At 36.4% G+C, this 14856-nt stretch overlaps 1 long non-coding RNA gene across 1 annotated transcript; it reads left to right on the plus strand.

Moving 5' to 3' along the window:
- The first annotated feature begins 1066 nt into the window (after positions 1–1066).
- On the plus strand, positions 1067–14372 carry LOC132635534 (uncharacterized). The gene is made up of 3 exons (XR_009580605.1): positions 1067–1274; positions 1700–1778; positions 14091–14372. It is a non-coding gene; the product is annotated as an uncharacterized LOC132635534 (long non-coding RNA).
- Positions 14373–14856: the final 484 nt, after the last annotated feature.

Here is a 14856-nt window from a genome sequence, read left to right on the forward strand (position 1 = left end):
GAAGAGTCCAAACAGTTCTTCCGGAGTGATAGGACCGGAACGCATATTGAATGCAGCCTTGAAAATGCTAAATGAAGAATCAAGGCCATTAAGAACAAATGAGATGAAGTCATCATCTTGTACAAAGTACAAGCTTTCTGCTAGAGAGTTAGCAATTTCACTCTTCTTCTCAAAGTACTCTGTGATGGAAAGATTGCCTTTATGAAGGTTTTGAAGTTGGGATTTTAGTTGCATAAGTCAGGTGCGTGTCTGTAACTGAAACATGCGCTCGATTTTGGTCCAAGCATCATAGGAAGTGGTGGCTCGAGTTAGGTGACCAACAAGAGGATCAGAAATTATTTGACGAAGCCAAACGAGAATAAGAAGATCGCTACATCGCCATTCCTCGTAGGCAGGGTTAGAAGTAACTATTGATTGTGCTTTGGGGGGGGAGGAATCTGTATTAGAGGGTGGATTTGTAGCAGTAGTTGTTGACACCCAATTTTGGCCCTCCTTTTCGTTTAATTAATTTCACTATGCTTCTCAGTCGTGAAAATTCCCCAATAAACGAGTTTGGAATATTTTCATTAATTATTACGCTATTTTTCGAGATATATTTCTCTAAGTTAAGAACATTCTTATTGTTTCTTAAAAAATTACCAAACATCGTATTTTTAATTTTAAAAAAAAATACTAAACATCATTCTTTATAATTAAATAAAAAAAAATGTTGATATTCCTATATCGATATTGGCATTGACATTTTTTCTTTAATCCTATTTATTACTATATTAATCATCGTTTATTCTATTTTAAAAATAAATACGTATATTAAATTACTTGTATTGCAATTTATATAGGTATACATCTTGTGGGAAAGATTTAGGACAAGGAAGCATATTTTAATTAATTGATTAGAGTAAAAAGGGGTTAGAAATTAATTTATCTACCTAAAATATTGGGCCAAATCCTATTCCTATTCTACAAAATCTGTGGCCCAAAAACGCCCCAGCCCAAAATCTCCCGACCCGGCCCAAACGTACCTAAACTAAGTCCCTAAAATCAGTAACCAAACAGCCCCTCTTTAACCATTTCATCCTTACCAAACAGCCCTTTCTCCTTCACCTAACAGCCCTAACGTCACCACCCATCGCCGCCACCCTTGTCACGTCCGTCACCTCACCACCACCACGCCCATATCCCACAAAATCCGCTACCTACACCCCTCTTCTCCTTTCTCACACTCCATCTCTGAAGCTTGCAGGAACCATGTGCAAATTCAGCAGATTTCATGGGTAAGTCCCATCACCCCTTTCACCATCTCATCTGTTGAAAACGTCCATTCCCCCCCCCCCCCCCCGCCCCCCTCTTTAATTCGAATTTTAAAGGGAAAAGCCTCTGGAGGAAGTTGTTGAAACATCCTCAGTTGTTACCTATAAATACAGACCCTTGTGGGCTGTTTTGAATGAGTTTCAAGGGTAGAAAATCCCATTTAAATTAGCAAGTTTCAAGGGTTAGAAAATCCCATTTAAATTAGCAAGTTTCAAGTGTAGAAAATCCCATTTAAGTTAACAAAGTTTTTGAAGGCTGAAAATTCCCTTTGAAATAGGCTGCGAATTTGAGAACAAAAAAACTTATTTTTACTTTAAAGTGCTTCTTACTCTCAGAAAAAATCTTCTTAACTCTGAGTTCTCTTTGGTTGTCAAACTCTTCTTTCAAGTTCTCGACTCAACAACAAGCTTTTCAAGCGGATTCGGAGACTTGACAACGACAAGCCTCAGTTCGCTGTCCCGAAAAAGGTAACAGCTCTTGTCTTGATCTAATTTTCAATTTTGGTAGCCACTTGAATGTGATCGACTATCGTTTAAGTTTCTGTTAAGCTTATGTTAGAATTGGTTGTTCTTTTGGCCGAGATGTAAGAAAACCAATGTGTCGGAAAAGCAAATGTGACTTACGGAAAAACTACTAATTTGATGAAAACAAAATATGGAATAGGTGACTTGATCAGGTGGTTGTTTTATTCACAGTCACAACATGTTTATCATCATAACTAATGTGTTAAGATGCATTATGATTTTAAGTAAAAGTATGAACCTGCCTAGAGTAAAACTACATGCTTATATGGTATTCTTATAACAGGGACTGCTTCATGTTGGTATGGACCTGTTCTGGTTTTTTTTTTTTAGATTCACATTATGTTGGGCTGCTATAATTTCATGACCGCTAAGTGTATGTCCAGCCTAATGGTTACCCCGTTTACTTGAATGTTGTCATCTTTCGTCTTGATTTTCTATTTCAAAATATGTGTTTGGAGTCTGCAAGTCTTGTTTGTCTCGTTTAGTCTTCTTTGCATTGTGCGTTTCAATCGGCGTTCTTGTTCTTGCTGGATATAAATCAGTTTGCAAAGGTTAAAAAATAAACGAGGAGCATTTAGGGAAGCTATTGAATATGTGTTTAACTTTGTCACCTATTCAGGGTTATCCTCAGATGACTATTTTTGGGCTAAAAATCTTCTCTGCTAAATCATCATTTTTATGGAAATATAGTATCTTGATCTTAGTCTTCTAACAATATAAGACTAGAATATTTGCTTCTGTCTACAAAATCTTCATCTAACAGTTAAGGAGTCTGAATTTGTGATTATTGAAAGATCTGTCTAAAAAAAAAATGGTCCTCCGACTTAAGCTTTTGTTTAAACTTTAAGGTCCTTCGAAGTCCTAGATTCTGGCTTTGTATATATATTGGTTCTAAACTCTCAGTAATTGAGCTTTTGTCAATCTCTCTAGTACTTTTAAGTCTTAAAAGAATTATGGAGCCTCTAAAAACCAAGACAATGTGCTGCTACATTCGGCGATAACTCAAAGCCTGAATCTTCTTTTGTGATGAGTATTTGTTGCGCTTCTTTTGTCGTTTGAGTCCTGTGGATCAACTATCTCATTTGCTGCTATGTATGCTTCTTTTAGAGTAAATAGAAATTTGTTTGGACAGTTTAGATGTCATGTGCAAAGTTTCCCTGGGAATATATCGAAGTAGTTTCTTCTCAAGATTGTATGTGTTGACTTAATAATTTGAGGAATATGTGCTCGGATCCAGTGTCCTAAAAAATGTGATTTTATCTAGGAAACTTACCCCTTTTAAGTGCTGTTTTATTTAAAACAATTGGAAGTCTGAAGTGCGTGTGCTTATGGGATTTTAATCGTTAAAAGATCACTGTGTTTTTTCATCTCTACTTTGTTCAGTGAATCTTTTTAAGAGAAAAATGATATCGCTTTCAGACCTTTACCATGTTCTTACTGCTGTAGTTTCACTATATGTAGCTATTGTTGACACCCAATTTGGTCCCTCCTTTATTCTAATATATTTCCTTAGGCTTCTAAATTTATTGACTAGCTAAACACTTTATTTTCACTATTATTTTTTATTACTACTACTATTAATATCGTTACTTTCATTTTCACTATTTTACTGTCAACATTACTAATTTTTATAGCTCGTCATCATTTTATTTTCGGATTTGTGTACTCGTTAAATTAACTATACCTTATTAAATCCTTGCTTTCCACATATTAATTACTAATTGTTTTCACGTAGTGCATTGTACAAATTAATCACTAAGAAGCCCAAAGAGAATTAATTAAAGGAAGTGGTCCAAAATCAGACCCCAAATTCATGATAAATCCAACCCAAACGGGTAGCCCATTTCAAATTGAAGGAACAAATCAGATTAGCCTACTATCTAATATATACCCGACCAGCCCAACAGCCCGCTACCCATTTGAAGGCTACCCGACCCGACCCACTTCACTTATTCATCATCAGATGAAACCTAAACGATCCCTAATCCTCAAAACTCTTCAGCCGCTGCTCTCTCTCTCTCCTCATCTCCCTTCCCTTCCTCTCTCTTCACGCCTTTCTCCATTTTTAGCCAAAATCAGCTCCCCTTTCGACCATGGCAGACCTTCGCCCCCATTTTCGTGCAATGCTCTGCTCTCTTCTTCTATTTTAAACGAAAAAAAGCCAAGCTCCTTTCCTCAAAATCAGACCGTGTCTCTCCATTCTGGGAGATCTTTTTGCTTCAACATAAAAATTCAGAAGTTCACTGAAAAGATCAAAAGCTAACAACTTTATTCAATTTCAAACGGCTACTTCACTCGAAATCCCGCCCAAAACGAGTGAAGGTGTCACGACCCAACCCCGTAGGCCGTGACTAGTGCCCGAATTGGACACCCGTACATGAACCTGTTAAAAATAATCAAACTGAAACTACGACAATACGGAAATTTATAAAGGAACTCCAAAGTTCGTAACATCGTCATATATATATATATATTTTCAGATCAACTATCACCTGAGGAGTCACAACTAATCATATCATGAAATAATACGCAAGCCGACAAGGCTGCCATCACATATCATATGCAAGCCGACAAGGCTTCCACTATAGACGAACATCATACCACAGCACATCGTATAGACACAGCGGAACATAACTCATACACAACCCACACATATGTCTACAGACCTCTAAGAGTACGAATAGCGAAATATGACGGGACAGGGCCCCGCCGTACCCCTGGATAAACACATATACATATATCATAAGATTTATGCCAAAAGTCTAGGCTCCGGAATAACAGAGCTCTCCTAAAACAACTGAGTATGAGTCCTATGCTGAGGGGTCACCAACCGGCTATCTGTACCTACGGGCATGAAACGCAGTCCCCCGGAGAAAGGGGGTCAGTACGGAATATGTACTGAGTATATAAAGCATGAAATACAGTAAAAAAGATCATAACTGAAGTAGAGATTCCAGGAGACAAGTATGATACTCAAGAAATCACTGTACCTGTGCCTTACGAAATACCATCATGCTTATCATTATCATATACCATACCCGACCCATTATGGGACTCGGTGAATAAGATCATATCATCATATACCGTACCCGGCCCATTATGGGACTCGGTGAATAAGATCATATTATCATATCATCATGTCATCATATCATCATATACCGTACCCAGCCCATTATGGGACTCGGTGAATAAAGTCATGTACACGTATACCGTACCCGGCCCATCATAGGACTCGGTGCCATAATCATATCATCATATACATATACCGTACCCGGCCCTCTAGTAAGGGACTCAGTGAATAATGCAGCGACACTGTGCACGATAACATACCCGGCCCGGGACTCGGTGAATGATACAATAACAGTAAGCACGAGTATAATATCATGAGCAACTATATGCAACTACATCATTATCCGAGACTCAACAGAATAAGTGGACTAACTAACACTCGAATATCAAGACAATAGTCATGGTAAGTATGGATGTCAATAGGAACTATGCCAAATAAAGCCTCAGGAATCATACGTCATGTGCCAAGATAATGCAAAACAATTGTTGGAAGTCAAGGACATTAATCATTACAGAGTCTTTAAGAATAGGAACTTTCACACATCAACTACTATCCAACGTATAGAGGACTCGAGGGGAAACTCAATCACTTAAGAGTTCTAGCATCAAGAAGTGAATAAGAATCATGAATCACACTCGAAACTTATGAATAGAGTTATCTCAAAGTTCATATCATTCATCACTTAAATCTAAGACATGCCAAAAGAAAGAAGAGACAGCTTTACATACCTGTTGATGACTAATCGCAAAACCGTTCGCTTTGTCTCTCTTTTAGCCTATTTAACACAAAAGTAATGTTATCGTCAGTAGCTATACTTTTAGCTCGTAAATCCGTAGTCCATCGCTTTATAGAACTTGTTCTTTAACCAATACATTCTCGTTTAGGGTTTTTCATTATTAAGGATTTAACGAAAATCGGGCAGCATTTCTCCTATATATTTGCCTAACCCGAATTTTCAATTATTCTCCTGTTAACACAGAAATACCAACAACAGAAATATATATATAAAATTCTCACAATTCAGCCCATAACAATTCTAACAACCCAACAACCTTTCTAAATCCATTTCAACCCACAATTCCCTATAACATCGATTTCATGCATTTTCTTAATTTCAATTTCGTCCAATCCAACTTTAATAACTCCATCACAACACTATTAACACAATTACACCGTAAAACAAGAAAATCTTACCTTAATTTTCTCGGAGGAATTTCTACTCTTAATTGCTCCAATTTCGCAATTTCTTCTTCCTCGATTCAATATCCAATGTTGCTATTACCTCCTTGAACTTGTAAATCACCTTGGAATTAAATCAAAGATTTTTTTTTTTAAAACATCCATGGCTGGCGTGAACAGTAGCAGCCATGGCTGTTTTTTTTTTTTTTGTCTTAAGCAAATTTTTTGCAAAAATGAAATCAAATGTTGATTTCTTCACTTGCCAACAACCTATGTATGGTTTCCCATGTATAGACACGTGCCCCCCCCCCCCCCCCCCCCCCCCCCCTCTTTATGACTCACTAAATTGATTTTCTTGGCTTGTTTTTTTTTTTTAATTTTCGTGTGGGGCCCACTTTGAATAATTAAATTTGCTCTTAGTTCTCCTATCACATATCCTATTGCAATCTTTACACAAGTATGTGTAGGTGCTCAAATCAGCCCAGTAAATACCTTAGCGTTGCCTCGCTAGTCTTTATACAGACCCTATATTCTTCTTTTATATCTTTCGACTGATATCAAGGCTCAACTATGGCTTTTGCCCTCAGTACTAATTATATCTCCGTAGTTTTGTCTCAAACCACCTTATACCTTTCCTTGATGTATCCAAAATATCGCACCTACATTGTTGTTACTGAATTCTTACTCTTCTTATCAGGTACTCACTTGGTCTCATTCTTAGTATACAAATATTCATAGGTTGCATAACTATTCTTGTACAATTCGTATAAAGTGCATTCAATCTTAGTCATAGTCCTGGTTTATTCTGCTCTACATATCTTATTGTACTAAAACTCACTTGCTGTCTATTTCACATACTCCTTCCCCTTCCTCTATTTGCCATTTGTTTTTTTTTTCTTATCCTACTATAGGAGAGATTTCCTATTCTTTCTCCTTTGCTACTTATGTGTCACAATATCATTAGCCAATAACTCAGTTGCCAACCTCTTAACCCCTAATCCAGTATAACATTGTTACCCTTTATAATATCTCTTAAGTTAATCGTTACCCTTTTCTTGTCGTATTCTTCCTTTTTATAAGCATCCACTGTCTAATGTCATATTATCCAAGATTTTTACCAATAATTCTCAGCACTGACTCAAATACCATCCTGACTTCTATCCGTTTGTCGCTGGCTTTCAGATCTCACTAACTTGTTTCAGCATGGGATCTCACTTGAAGTTTAAGTATTTACATCAAACGTGTTGCAGTGTCAGTTGATTTCATCTTACACTTGCATTTCTCTCATCCGCTTCCCCTCTTTTGGGTGTACTTACATCATTATCTATTATATTCTGCTCTATGTCCCTATTTCTAATCTCACATTCATCCGATCCCTTTTTTTTTCCAATTCACTTGGTATACTGTACCATCCTCAAGTCTTTCTTTATAATTTATAACTTAGATTACCCATGTATGAAACCCCAACACAATCACGAGGCGATGAGAACTCTCGATATATAGTACAAAATCTAATTTGATGGTTGGTACTCGAGTATTGTAATTAATGTATCAATTTATCCAAAGTCACATTCCATTCATTCCAATCAGTAATTAGCTAGTGCTTATAGTCATTTCAAATTCTCCATTCGGTAGCACTTATATTCTGATGACAAGTGTCTCAAGCTTTCTCATAACACTATCTTTATCCCAACGGATATCGTCTGTTTCTTCTAATAAATTTACAATAGATCAGTTGTTTCGCAAATCCGCAATCCTTGTCCTTTAAGGATTTCACCATTTCCGAGGTGCAGTCATACACATGCAGTACTTCTTTATGCCTCCTGCTTTTTCATCCTTGTTGTATACCCAACGCTAACTTCTAACTTACTCAAAATCATATCAAATTCGTCTTAATAGAGGTCTTGTCTTATCACCTTCTCGTTATACTACACCTTAAGTTCATAGCTATATATTTCCCTTTTGTCCTATACTCATACTTAATTAATTACGTCCGTCTTGAGTGCTTTCTTTAGTATTCCTTTCATTTCTCCAGTCTATGTCCATCTTTTATTCTGTACACGAGGATTCTTACGCTACTCCTGTATACTTCAGAAAACACTACTTCTACATAACCCCTTTCTTATTTTCATAGCATATTCTATTCATCCCTATTTGTTCTTATCATACCAGTCATTTCTGGCATTCATTCTGTCATGTTGCTCATCTTCCTTTAGTTTGGGCTTTCACAATTCTGTCGCTTATATTACTCGTTTTCTTAGCTATACGTCATAACACATCGCTATACTGTAATCCCACTTGCTTTCTTCTTATCTTCTTCTTTCAATTAACTCCTTCTCTTCCTGTGCTCGCTTCCACTTTCGTTACCACTTGATCTCTATTCTGAACTTTCCCTGTAGAACTTTGTAAGTCTTTCTTATTCGTTCTATATTTGCTTTTTCCGTTTCACACTAATCACACCGTATTCTTTAGTTACTTCCTTGCTAGGCTTTACTCATTTCTAGAGCAATCCTTATGGTATTCACATCACATCCTGTTCGTAATCCATCCTATAACGTAACATTTCTTAATCTTATTCGCGATTCTTACTATGTTTTAATTACATTCTGCGGACTAGGCGTACTTAACCTTTCACCCTTTCTGATCGATCCTACCCTTAGTATCTCACAAGCTGTCGTATCAATACCTTCATGACTTGTCATAAATTTTCCTTCTCCGTATTTTTATCTCACTCATACTATTACTCCTTTTAATTGTAAATTCGTCGTAATTTATCCCTACTTATCGGTCCACTCGATACCTCAGTAAAATATTCTGTTACGAGTTGCCACCTTTTTCTAAATCATCCCTTAGTATCACAAGCCCTTCCGAATCATCCTAGCATTTCGCCAACAACATATGAAATACATGATCCTAGACAGTCCACAAGTTTGAGTTTTCTCTCCACAAATTCCATCTCCAATTAGTTGATTATGAACTAATAAAATGATACTATGAAGCATTCTCCAACCACCACCAGAAGAAAACTAGAATCCGACAAGCACCACAGGATTTCTAGTGTTTGATTCACATAGTTTACCCCCATATTTGTTCTTGGGTCGTGAGCGAACCATTTAGTTCACAAACTACTTGTTGTATGCTTTGTACTCTTCCAATAAAGTGAAACTTAATTGCTGGACGTTGTTTTTTTTTTCCTACAACATGAGCTTTTTCTAAGGCAAAATATGGTTGGAACGTATTCTGGTCCGTTCAAATGAATTGCGAATTCGTTGCTCATATATGCTTCTTCAAAACAAGGTCTCCCAAATAAGAATGATGCCTCTTATGGATGACGTGGGGGTATTTCTTAAAGTTTTAGTCCAACATAATAAATTTACCTTGTCGGAATCAACCTTCAAACCATATTATGAACTTATATCTCATTCTCTTCCTTTTTCTTACTTCTGGGAAAATTTGGGCAGAGTTTCCCCTGTACTTCTTACTATCCCAGAACCTGCACGCAGGAAATACCAACAATGCCTCACAGGGCCAACATATATACGCATATATCATATCGTATCATAGCCACACAGGGCTCCCAATTTCCAGGAAAAGGTATAAAGGTGTCGAAACTTACCTCGCATATCGCACCTCGAGACATACCTGATCCTTTAACGATCTGTTCTGTTGTACTTTCCTATCCACCTTCTCGTTCATTCTTCATCTTTACATTTCAATCATATTTCAATATACTCGTTAAATTAACTATACCTTATTAAATCCTTGCTTTCCACATATTAATTACTAATTGTTTTCACGTAGTGCATTGTACAAATTAATCACTAAGAAGCCCAGAGAGAATTAATTAAAGGAAGAAAGTGGTCCAAAATCAGACCCAAAATTCATGATAAATCCAACCCAAACGGGTAGCCCATTTCAAATTGAAGGAACAAATCAGATCAGCCCACTATCTAAAATATACCCGACCATCCCAACAGCCCACTACCCATTTGAAGGCTACCCGACCCGGCCCACTTCACTTATTCATCATCAGATGAAACCTAAATGATCCCTAATCCTCAAAACTCTTCAGCCGCTGCTCTCTCTCTCTCTCTCCTCATCTCCCTTTCCTTCCCTTCCTCTCTCTTCACGCCTTTTTCCATTTTAGCAAAAATCAGCTCCCCTTTCGACCATGGCAGACCTTCGCCCCTATTTTCGTGCAATGCTCTGCTCTCTTCTTATATTTTAAACGAAAAAAAGCCAAGCTCCTTTCCTCAAAATCAGACCGTGTCTCTCCATTCTGGGAGATCTTTTTGCTTCAACATAAAAATTCAGCAGTTCACTAAAAAGATCAAAAGCGAACAGCTTTATTCAATTTCAAACGGCTACTTCACTCGAAATCCCACCCAAAACGAGTGAAGGAACCCTAATTTTCGTCTACTATAAAATAGGGCTTTAAGCCTTCCGCCGAAAAGGAGGACACAACGGAAAGATCCCGACTCTCTGTTTTTTTTTTTTAAGTATCGAGTTAGGTCTTTTTTTTAGCAACTCCAATTCTCTGAGAATACCAACAAAAGAAAACAGTCTCATTTTGTTACTTAGCATCAACTTTAAAATACCAAACATTTTTACTCTCTTTCACTCTATTACTGTTTTGGAATCCGAGCATACGCAAGCTCGGAGATATTAACAGTCGAGCGTAGATTCGAGACCTCGACGACCCCTGTTCACTGCCCTCGAAAAAAGTAAATCCCATTCCTTTCCTTTTTAGTCTTGTATGTTTATATGCTTATATGGTTTAGTTTGATGTTTAGCTTAGCTATTGTTGTTAGATGAGTCATTATCACGTTTTAGCTTAGTTTAGATCTTGTCGGATGCTGCTGTTATTATTTAGTTTAGGCTATTAGCATGTTTGGCTTAGTTCGAATATTGTGTATTTGTATGTTGATAATTCAATCTGGTAAATTCTATAAATTTATTTAGGTTTCATTCCTAGTTAATTTGATTAATAGTCAGTTAAGCATGTATAATCACTTGTTGTTTATAGTTGTTCATGTTAGCTTAATTGAGTTAAATCTAATCCAATATGACCTAGCCAATCTAGTATGAATCGGTTAAACAGTCATGTGGTTAGCTTAAGGGTATGAAACAACCTGTTTATTAATATGCCCTTGTGTTGGTTAAATTCAAATCAATTAGTTATTGTGAATGGCCTGCCAAGTATTCTTCTTCCATGTTTGTAAGGTTTGACTGGTGGAATATGGTTTAAATCCTGTTCGCAGTGCACTTGATAATTCACAAGTATGATTAAAGGATGTTATGTCTGATCACGTCTATGCTTATAAATGTGATAATATGAAATGAGTCTGTCAACTTGTTTTACAAATTAGTGGGTGTCTACTTATGGATTTTGGGGTAAATATGGATCTGATTTAGGTTATAATACCTGTTGTGCTATGTGTTAAGGGGTATGAATTTGTCTAGGTCATTCCAACTAGAACGTCATGCGTTACATGTTTCGTTAAATTTGATGTGGGCTTAAGGTCTTGCATGTTCTGTTGAGAGTTGGGTTTAAGCTTCTACAGTTGGTTTCGTGATAATATGTTAATTTTACCTACGGACATACATGACTATATTTTGAAGTTCCTTTGTTCTCCGGTAGTGGGCAGAGTGCAATAGATCACTATTTAAGAGCGAATGGTTTGAAATTAAGGCAACCAAGTTAAACATGAATAGGATAATATTTAGTGTAAAAAGGGGTAACTGCTATCACGTGTTTAAAGATGCTTATGGTTGGTTTTCTTCTTTTAGAAATAGATGCTTGCTTGTTGGTGATGTTGTACAGAGTTGTTGCAGTCTTTTCTTTAGTAACATGCTTGGTTCATTTGTATTTCAAGTAGTATGTTGATGTGCAGACTCCTGATGGTATGTCTTAGTATTGAACACGAATTTCTTTTAATATATCACTGTCGGATAGTTTCATGTGTATTCTTTTTCGAGAATTTCATTTTTTTCCCATTTTTTGGTATTTTGGATCTGCCCAGTTCTGCCTTTGTTTCCTCTGCAAACATGTTTAAGAGCTTGCTGTTTGCGTTGCCCAAATTCTCCATGTTAAAGTTTATTTAGTCTTGTTAGATCCTATGTCTAAAAAGTGTATTGGTGTGTGTGCTTGTGATTTATTTTGACATTGTTAATCATATTAACAGATCTCTAATCCTTTTCTTTATTTATTATGCATGAACTGCACGGGTATGAGTCCATATGGATTATCTCAGCCTCTTTTGCATTCCGCATTGGGCCTATAGTCCAACATAATACTATCTCTCATCAAGTCAGCCTGCTCGCAAGGGCCAGTAGCCCAATAACGTTAACAGCGGACAACGGCAATTCTGAAATGGGCTGAGCCCATCTAAGTCATTTTACTCCTCTATTTTATATTTTATTTTGTGCATTAATTTGTATTGTACAATCAGTACTTTACTTTGTTTGCTTGTCTTAGCTAGAATGAACCTTAGCGAAATTAGTAGGTTAGTATGGCGGGTAGTTAATTTAAAAGAGAGCTAACAATTAATTCACAGGTTTCATCCCCCTTTTTTATGTTAAATTATTTATGGTATCTATACTATTTATTTTTTTATTAGAATAATTGATTTTTAAAATAGCTTGACTACATATTTTGGGAATCAAGATTCACTCTGACTATCTTAGAAATTTAAAACGTTACTAATTTTACACTAACGTTAACTTATTTTTGAGAAATAAAAGGCAAACTGGTTCCCATGGATAACTGTTCCACTTTAATTCCTTTCCAACATTTGAATCACGTATTGGTTGAAACAACCTTTACATAGTTTATATTGAACTAATACTTTTTTCTATAAAACCTTTTAAAAAGTTCATTAATATTAATCTTACAAACGACTGTTCTAATTTATTAATCGGCATAATTTATTTTCTCCAAATACATATAAATGTTATACCTTCCGTTTCTTTTAGTTTATTATAACTAAACTCTTTTATGTATATTGTTATTTCCTCTGAGTCCTATTTTAAATAGCATTCTTATCTATAACTTTAGCAATACTTATAAAGCTATTTCTTTCCTATAATATTATACTTACACTTAGCCTAATTAAATTTGAGTATAGTCGGTTAACCATTATTAATGAAATTTAGAGGATGCCTAATACAATCCCTCTAGATTAGTTGAACCCGTACCTAGATTATTTTTGGTTTCGTAGACTTTAATAAAATCAATTTTAGATAATTACTTTAATGAACTTTAGATGTCTTAATTCACCCTAAATAATTAGGTGGCGACTCTATAACTTTAATTAACCCCAGAATTATCGGGATGTTGTAAACTATTTTGACTCTGGTTAAATTAGGGTATAACAGCTTGGCGACTCCACTGGGGACTTACCTAGGTTCTAACCATAACGGACTTAGATTCAATTAGGCGTTGTGTGCTAATTTAGTTACTTTATTTGCCTAAATTGTTTTACATGTTATAAATTTCTTGCGTGATTAATTGTTTGTTTGACATAAAACTGTTTTAGTGTTACTGCTTTGATAAACTGTCATTCTGTATCACTTTCCTCCACTCCTGAAAAATTCACACACTTAAAGCGGTTTCGCGGTTCGCGCTAAATCACCTTTTAGTTGGATTGATCTTGTGGATTTAGTCGATCGGCAGTGCAGTCGACAGCCACGGACTTTCCACTCCTAAGTTGTCCACTTGGGAGAACCTTGTGTCATAGGAAACCAACTATTAGTCAACCTAGGGTAGAGCTAAACCAACACCCTTTATTAGGAGCATACATTTTATGACCTAGGAGGGTTAATACCCTTGGTGTATTAAACCCATTAGATGACTTTACCCAAACGTCCAAGTGGGTTCACGACCCCAAGTGACACTAAGCATACTTTATGTGCATGTTTGAAGGATAACTGTGCCTAAATATGGACCATTTTCTTTAACTAATTAAACTTTAGGAGGGAGGGAATAACTAACGTTTCTATGACAGGTATGGATTTGCATTGGGGTACAACAAATGACGAAGATCCAGGACACCACAAAATGGAGTTGTACATTTAGACATAGGAAATTGTGTTTACTTTACTTAGATTAGGAAATACTTTACGTTGTATTCATTTGGTATGTAATAAAATTACAATACTTTTGTACTTTATTTCGGGAATTAAAACTTGTTTAATTAGCCAAAAGCAACGGGATGACGTATTATGACACACTTTTCCCTTCAAACAAACGTTAGGCCTACCTCTGGCACAAAGAGGTCACATGCATATTAGGACGCGTTATTATTTGATATATTCGTTTGACAACTTGTTTGACTTTACTTGATGATTTATTGGCTACATGACTTAAATGACTTTACGTGATCATGACTTTGCCTAGATGTGCTAATGAAACTAATATCATTGGCATTTTTTATTATTCCTTTTTTCTTTTATTTTATTCCCAAAGAGTTTATTCGTGTTGACATTCGTGCTGGCCAATCACCTTACCTCACAAGGTCGAAGATGTCATCATTACCTCGACGTAGTTGGTGTTCAAGGAAAAGAAATCATTATGTCTGATCCGGCCGCAACCATTTCAACTGGTTTGGAAAACATCGTGATCTCTAGTGATCCTCCCGAGACTTCCGAACATAGAACCACTATTCAACATGACGAACATATCGCCCGCCTGACTCAAGATATTGAGGACCTACGTGGCGAACTAAATCGGGTTAGGGACCTGACCAGTCTATCTGTTACAGTTCAAAGTCC

This window comes from Lycium barbarum, chromosome 4 (assembly GCF_019175385.1).
Source record: "Lycium barbarum isolate Lr01 chromosome 4, ASM1917538v2, whole genome shotgun sequence".
Classification (NCBI taxonomy): domain Eukaryota; kingdom Viridiplantae; phylum Streptophyta; class Magnoliopsida; order Solanales; family Solanaceae; genus Lycium; species Lycium barbarum.